We start from the raw sequence: 6,652 nt of genomic DNA, 5'->3' as shown, positions 1-6,652 counted from the left end.
GACCCTATTGAGTGACTTTACAGCTATGAATGAGGATTTTCCCTGTCCTACTCTCTAATTAGAGAAAAGAGAAGCATTTAAATGATGAATAAGCACTAAAGAGCTTACTTTAATAACAAGCTTATTGTGCCTTATAAGACATATAGTGGAAAGCCTATTACAATTTGTTTTTAAAGCAAGGCTTCTTAAACTTTTCCCACTTACAGCCCCTTTTCATCAGAGAAATTTGTACATGGCTCCAGGTTAATAAGTATATAAAATAGGTAAAAACAAATCAAACATTTACTAATAACAAATCATAATTTTGTGATACTCATTCAGTTACAAGATCCCATATAGCGTCATGAACCACAGTTTAGATAGCTGGATTTTAAAGGAGCTCAGTTTGAATCCTGGGCATTTCTAGGCTTTGACTTTCTCATCTATAAAATGGGGAAATTATATTGGAGAATTCCTGAGGTTCTTTTCAGCCATAAATTCTACGATACTGTGAGAGCACAAGGATTTTAACATTTTCCAGTAACCTGTGGGCAGCCCTGTCTCCTTTTCAGAGGCCTTGAAATGACTGAAGCCCTTTAAGTAATGCAGTATAAAATGTGAAATGTTAAGAAGAGCCCACATAAAGATTAATAGAATCATAGAATTAGTGAAAAGTTTGAATAATAAACTATTATAGAATCATGGAATCATAGAAATTGCTCTCTTTTCCAAGAGACAACGAGAGATCAACTAGTCCAACCTTTTCCCCAATTCTCTCTATAATAAGCCCAACAAGTGATTATCTAGTCCTTAGCTTCTTAAACTGTGGTTCTTTACCCATATGGGGTCTCATAACTGTGAGGGTCATGAAACTATCATTTATTATCAGTAAATATTTGATTTGTACAAAGGTCATGTAAAAATTTCTTGGGCAGAAACGAGTTGAAAGTGGAAAAAGTTTAAGAAGCCCTTGCTTACTATGCTTGATCAAAAGTCAGTAGAATGTAAAGAACATTGGTGTGGGATCAAAGGTCCTGAGTTCAAGTTCTGGTATTGACACTTGCTTTGGAAGCTCAGAGAAATTGTTTAATCCCTCTGAGTGTTTTCCCATGTGTAAAATTCAATAATACCTTAATTACCTACTTCTAAGAGTCACTATAAAGTGCTAAGTCATATTCCTACAGCAGAGTTCTGATCCTATTAGTTCTCTGTTTTATAAGCTTCAATGGGTCCCTATTGTCCCTAAGACAAAACACAAATTCCCCAGCTTGATATTTAAAGTCTTCAAGTCTAAATCCTGAATAACTTTCTCTCTCTCTCTCTCTTTTTTTTTTTTAAGCATAAGGACTTTCCTATTCTTTTCTATTTTGTTCCAAATGCTCTCCTTCCCTGTCTCCCTCCTCTGTCCTTTGAGAACGTAAGAAAAACAAAAGTCTATTATAAATATGTATAGTCATACAAACAAATTTCTACATCATACTCAGGTCCAAAAAAAAAAAAAAAAAAAAAGGAAGGAAGAGTAGTGTTACTACTGGGCTTATATCCCAAAGAGATCTTAAAGAAGGGAAAGGGACCTGTATGTGCAAAAATGTTTGTGGCAGCCCTGTTTGTAGTGGCCAGAAACTGAGAACTGAGTGGATGCCCATCAATTGGAAAATGGCTGAATAAATTGTGTTATATGAATGTTATGGAAAATTATTGTTCTGTAAGAAATGACCAGCAGGATGAATACAGAGAGGCTTGGAGAGACTTAGATGAACTGATGCTGAGCTAAATGAGCAGGACCAGGAGATCATTATATACTTCAACAACAATATTATATAATGATCAATTCTGATGGACGTGGCTCTCCTCAACAATGAAATGAACCAAATCAGCTCCAATAGAGCAGTAATGAACTGAACCAGCTACACCCAGTGAAAGAACTCTGGAAATGAGTATGTATCACAACATAGCATTTCCACTCCCTCTGTTTTTTTTCCGCTTGCATTTTTGATTTCCTTCTCAGGTTATTTTTACCTTATGTCTAAATCTGATTTTTCTTGTGTAGCAAAATAACTGAATGCATATGTATACATATGTTGTATTTAACATATACTTTAACATATTTAACATGTATTGGTATACCTGCCATCTGGGGGAGGGAAGGAGGGGAAAAATTGGAATAAAAGGTTTTACAATTGTTAATGCTGAAAAATTGCACAGGCATATATCTTGTAAATAAAAAGCTGTAATAAAAAAAATTTTTTTAAAAGGAAGGAAAGAAGGAAGGAAGGGAGGGAGGGAGGGAGGAACAGAGGAAGGAAAGAAGGGAGGAAAGGGGAAGGAAGGAAGGAAATTTGCTTTAATTTGCATGCTAAGTACATTAGGTCTCTGTTTTCTGATTAACTTTAAATTATTTTCTCACATTTATACACTCTCCATTCCAGCCAAACCAGCCTACTTGCAGTTTTCCAGGCTCACTATGTTTTGCTTCCCACATCTGTGACTTTATCTGGGTTATCCCATACACCTGGAATATGTATACTCTTTCTCCCCTTAGAATTCTGAGCTTTTTTTAATGCTCAGCTCAGGTGTCTTAGTCTAGAGAAAGCCTTTTCTAATCCTCCTAATTGTTAATACGATATTCTCTTCCTCCTAAAAGTATTTCTATTTACTTACTTCTGTAAATGTCATACCTCTCTCCACCCTAGAATGTAAGCATCCTGAAGGTAAGACTGTTTTGAATTTTGCCTGGGTATCCCAGGCACCTAACATAATGACTTTATACATAATAAACAGCTACTTAAAAAATAGTAATAGTATTATAAATAGTAAAACTTAAATCTCCCTATAAGCATAAATTTACATAATGCAATTCATTTTCAAATAGGGAAATAATTACTTGTGCCTTGTTCCCATCCCTTAGATTTTTTTGGTTGAAAACTTTTAAGCATGTCTGCTCATGATCGCTCTACTAGCAAGCCTCTTTTAACAGGCAGACATAGATATAATTAGCAACATCATTTCACAGTAAGGATTGAACCTACAAAATGTTCCCCCTCCCCAAACCTGGGGCACATTCTAACAAATATCTACAGTGTCGATGGAAACAGTGGGCGCAAACCTGGAGTACACAATAGTGAGTCACACATATTTCTTCCTCCATGTGGCCAAGGCAAGTCAGAACTCTAATACTATAAGATCTTGATGTTCTTTCTTGGTGGAGTTCTTTTTGCAGTTCAACTCTCAGTTGCCAACTTTCCTTTGAAACATATTGGCTCTCTTCTTTGCTGCCATGGGGTACTCTTCCAGAAACCGTTTCTGACCTAGAATGCAAGTCTATTCGATGAAGATGTCTCTGCTCCTTTAAATGTGATATGAATTCTCTTAAAGGCAATGTCATAAATCTCCATTTCTTAAACATGGTTTTCATCCTCATGTAGAGTATTGTAACTAAATGTGGGAGTCATGAAATGATGATCTATTATCAGAAAATGTTTGATTTGTGTACCTCTTTTATATACTATATACTTGGGGAAAAGGGATTGTAAATGGAAAAAGTTGAAGAAGCCCTGCCATACATGATGGGGAAAATGGGGAGGAAGGGAAGTGAGGAGAATTGAGGATGGCACCTGGGTTTCAAACCTGGGGGATGAGGACGGGATGGTGATGCTCTTAACAGAAATGGGTAATATAGGAAGAGGGAGGGTTTAGGGGAAATAGCGCGAGTTCACTTTTGGACATGTTGAGTTTAAGATGCCTACTAGACATCTCGGAGTCCAGTCTGAGATGTCTGAAGGATATTTAGTTGGAGTTGCAAGGTGGGAAGTCCACAGAGAGATTAGGACAGGAAAGGTTGATTTAAGAATCACCAGTACAGAAACTAAGGAGATCACCAAGGGAAATAGGATAAAGGGAGAAGAGAAAAGGATCCTGCAGATCCAGAAACAGGTACAGTTACAATATCCTGAGGTATCTTTAAGGTATATTTTTAATATACGAGATGACTGGAAATAGATGAGTAAAGTATTGTTGAGTATGGGGTCTTCTGTGACCTGCTTTAAGGAGTAGAAAAATATGTCAATTCTTGGTACAATTGGGAGCTTTTCAAGGACTTGGAAACAGCTTGTTCCTCTTAACAGATTAAATACTCCAACTTCCTCCTTCCATCTTGTTTTCACAATTAATTCTTTTGCAAGTTATTTCTTGATCATTAATACACATCCCAGAAGCTATCCAAATGATCTCTAAAAGGGGAGGTCTGGATTAATCAGCAGTTGTTGGTATTTTCAGCAGAACCCAGAGGAGGGGTGACGTTTCCCACCTGACCTGAGGGGAGCAGAGATGACCTGAACATTCTGTTCCTTGGTCAGGCCCTCTCCAAGGTTGGGCCGGTTTTCTGGAGGGGGATGGGGTGAGCTGAAAGTTCAAATCCCTGAATCCAGTGAAATCCCTGGGACGTGTTGGGCCATGAGCTGCACAAGGTTCAGTGGAGGGAGGATGGTAGAGCCGTGTCCTGCCTGCATGAGCAGGGAGCACCTGGGTTGGGTGTCTGGTGACCTGGGATGCTGAGAGGGAAGGAAAATCTCATCTGCTTTATGGTTTTGTCTAAAGCTATGGATGGAAAAGATCAAAATAGGGAGAAACCATAGAACACAGAATGCTAAAGTTGGAAGAGATTTTAGAAATTTGGTCCACCCCTCTTATTTTATAATTGATTTAGAGAAAGTAATTGCCTTATCCAAGACCATACAGCTGAAGGTACAGTTAAATCTAGAGCTCAGGCTTCCTGGTTCTTTTCTATTACATCACTAATTTTAGTTTAACAAACGCGTATTTAAGTCCTTGCTACTGGGAATGAGGGACAGCTAGGAGGCCATAGTGTATAGAGCACTGGACTTGGAGTCAGGAAGACTCCTCTTGAGTTCAACTATGGCCTCTGACATTCATAGTTGGATGACTCTGGGCAAGTTATTTAACCCTGTTTGCCTCAGTTTCCCCATCTGTAAAATGAGCTGGAGAAAGAAATGATAAACCACCCCAGTATCTTTGACAAGAAAGTCCCAAATAGGGTCATAATATATGATTGAACAACAGAGAATGAATAAATGAATGGTAAGCTTGCCATGTATCTGGAACTGTGTTAAGCATTGAGGATAAAACTACAAGCAAGACAGTTGGGGAAGTGAAAACAAAGACAAAACTAAAATTAAATAATCCCTGTTCTCAAGCAGCTTACCTTCCACTTGGGGGATACAAGTGAGGGGCGGTGAGTAAAAGCCAAATACTGTACAAGAAAGTCCTGAGATGATTTCAGAGAGGCCTGGAGAGACTTCTATGAACTGATGCTGAGTGAAGTGAGTAGAACCAGGAGATCATAATACACATAAAACAAGATTATATGATGATCAATCCTGACAGATGTGGCTCTTTTCATCAATGAAGTGATTCAGGCCAGTTCCAATAGACTTGTGATAGAAAGAGTCATCTATATCCAAAAGGAGGACTGTGGCTATTGAGTGTGGATCACAACATAGCATTTTCAGCTTTTTTTGTTTGCTTACTTTTTAAAAAAATCATTTTTTTTTCTTTTTGATCTGCCTTTTCTTGTGTAGCATGATAATTGTGGAAATATGTATAGAAGAATTGTACATGGCTAATCTATTTTGTATTAATTGCTGTCTAGGGCAGGGGGTAGGGGAAAGGGAGGGAGAACATTTGGAACACAAGGTTTTGCAAGAATCAATACTGAAATAACTATATAGATATGGATACATATATTGTATTTAACATATACTTTAATATATTTAACATATTTTGGTCTACCTGCCATCTAAGGGAAGAGGTAGGGGGAAGGAGTGGAAAAGTTGGTACAGAAGGTTTTGCAAGGATCAATGCTGAAAAATTACTCATGCATATATCTTATAAATAAAAAGCTATAATAAAAAAAGTCAATGCTGAAAACTATCTATGCATGTATTTTGAAAATAATATAAATACAAAAATACATATATATATATATATATATTTTTAAGAAAGTTCTGAGTTCAGATCCAACCTTGAACATTTGCCATGTGACTTAAGCAAGTCACTTCATCTCTTTTTGTCTCAGTTCCCTCAAATGTAAATTGGGAATAATAATAGCATCCACCTCTCAGGATTATTGTGAAGATAAAAACGAGGTAATTTGTAAAACATGTTTCTTAATAATTTGTAAACTTTAAAGTTCTGTATAATTGTTTTAATTTAATTCCATTCAATAAACATTTGTTAAATGTTAAACACTGTGCTAAGTGTTGGCGATGCTAATATGATAAAAGAAAGATAGTTCCTTCTCTGAAGGAGTTTATAATTTAATGGAGGAAAAATATACAAAAAGATGGTAGAAAGAAGGGGAAAAAAAGAAAATTGCATGCTAACTTCTTGTATATTTGGAGGGAAGAGCAAGTTATATATGGTAGATTTGTAGTTTCACATGCAGTCTACTTTTTTATTGCATTGTGTTAGGGAGATGCTTGTTTTGTTCCTTGAATTAAAAATAAAATAAATTTTAAAAAAAGAAAAGGAGGGGGGATAATATTCTGGGGACATAATATTCCAGAGTAGAAACCAAGCAGAGATGCTTATGGAAATTGGGGTTACTTACAAAATGCTATTATTATTATTGTTCTTATTAATATAATTAACATAA

Source organism: Antechinus flavipes, chromosome 3 (assembly GCF_016432865.1).
Source record: "Antechinus flavipes isolate AdamAnt ecotype Samford, QLD, Australia chromosome 3, AdamAnt_v2, whole genome shotgun sequence".
Lineage (NCBI taxonomy): Eukaryota > Metazoa > Chordata > Mammalia > Dasyuromorphia > Dasyuridae > Antechinus > Antechinus flavipes.
The sequence above is the reverse complement of the archived record's forward strand: the minus strand, read 5'-3'. Positions refer to the sequence as shown.